This window comes from Ornithorhynchus anatinus, chromosome X1 (genome assembly GCF_004115215.2).
Source record: "Ornithorhynchus anatinus isolate Pmale09 chromosome X1, mOrnAna1.pri.v4, whole genome shotgun sequence".
Taxonomy (NCBI): Eukaryota; Metazoa; Chordata; class Mammalia; order Monotremata; family Ornithorhynchidae; genus Ornithorhynchus; species Ornithorhynchus anatinus.
Genome location: NC_041749.1, coordinates 87,128,765 through 87,130,745, shown reverse-complemented (window position 1 = coordinate 87,130,745; position 1,981 = coordinate 87,128,765).

The window sequence follows — 1,981 nt, the reverse complement described above, 5'->3', positions numbered from 1 at the left end:
CCCATCTGCTCAGCTCCTTTCCTGGGAACATTTCAGATACACCTCAAGGCCAGTTATAGTTCCCTTTGACTGCTTTACCCAACACTTATGGTGGGGGAAAGCCCTACAAGATTCAGTTTCTCATTTCTGCAAGTGAACTGTGGGAACTTTCTCTTCCTTTCCCCAACTTCTGTGCCTCAGGGACCTGGTGTGTTTATTGAAGCTGCTGAAACAAAACACTGGCATTAAACAAGGGGGCAGAGCTGGGTCCACTGGAAACAATTGAGAGTCAGTGGCATGACAAGGGAGCAAATGCGCTCAGGACACAAAAAAAAGCCATAGTGACTGCATAGCAGGGGGCACTTGGAAGTTGTGGTTGAGTGAAACATGCTGTAGGTAGCACTTCTGGACCTACTGCAGGGTCAGTAATGCTGGCTTCGCCCTCCTTTGCCTAGAGGCAACCCATCCACGTTCTGCTCACGTCCCCCCGGAGCATTAAACTTGCAAGATGAAGAGACAAGGACAAAAGTGGATTTGGTTTAGTTACTTCTCTCTCTTTTTCTTTTTTGACTCAATTGCCCAATCGACTGGAGCTCCTCGATCAGCCGGGGGGGGGGGGGGGGGGGGGGGGGGGGGGGGTGTCTTTACCAGTAGGGGTTGCAGCAGAAACCAGGGCTTGGACTGAGGGTTTCCAGCCCCAAATTTCCAAAAACGAGCTACTCTGGGTGGAGTTTTGCCCGTGAGGAAGATAGTGTCTGGCTCAAAAAGCCAAGAAGCTCTGCTTTTTCATTTAGTGGATGGAAGAAAATACCTTGTGGAAAATGGAAATCCCTTCAGAGAAATTTCCTTTCATGAAACAACTTGTTCCTTGAGCGCAGAGCCAACTCCATAAGTCCCAGATACTGTACAGTTTAAAGCTAAGACACCCTCATTAAGTGGAAGTCTCTTGTTGTTTCCCCCCTAGATGAAAATCTGCCTTGCACTGAGGTATCATTTGCCTAACAATATTTGGACTTTTAATACTGATCTCCTGATTCGAAAAACATGCCATGTCTTGTTCTTGTTCAAACACATGCTCCAAACCCCACGATTCTAAAGTGGAGTATGAAAAGAAAAAAGTCTAATTAAGCTGAACATCCCCCACTCCCTTACTCCCCCTACCCTCAAAGAGAGAAAGGAGCAAATGACTCATTTGGGAGAGGAAGAGGAAGAACCTGGCCTGTTACTCCGGTGTCTCCATTTGCTTACTGACATCTCTTGACTGTGGACAAGTGACTTACGGGATACAAAAGTGAATTATTGGTTCATCTTTTCAAGTCCATGAGATACTATTAAGGAGTAGGGCCAGCCTAGGCTCTTGGCCAGTTGGACGGGAGCAACCTGCTACTACTGCTGGAGCCAAAATAATCAATCAATGGAATTTGTTGAGCACTTACTGGGTGCAGAGCACCGTGCTAAGCACATGGGAGAGAACAATACAACAGAGTTGGTAGACAGGTTCCCTGCCCGCAGAAGTTCACGGTCTTGAATACCAGTCTGACTCTGCATAGTATTCCTCAGACTGTTTTCTTAGACTCCTTCCTCATTCCAGATTCCAGTAAACCTGGAAAGGTGACAACCCTAATAATTGGCCCCATTATTATTATTGTTGTTGTGGCATTTCATTGGGCACTTACTATGTGCCAGGCTCTCTACTAAACACTGGGGTGGACACAAGCAAATCGGGCAGGACACAGTTCCTGTCCCACGTGAGGCTCACAGTGTCAATCCTCATTTTACAGATGCAGTAAATGAGGCATGGAGAAGTGAAGTGATTTGCCCAAGGTCACAGCAGACAAGTATCAGAGTCAGGATTAGAACCCATGACCTTCTGACTCCCAGGCCCGTGCTCTATCCACTATACCACGGTAGTCTCTTTGGTGTCCTACTTGCCTGAAAAATTGAATGCTCAACCCAAGATTAAGCCATTCATTTCCTGTTCACTTAACCTGGATCCACCCTT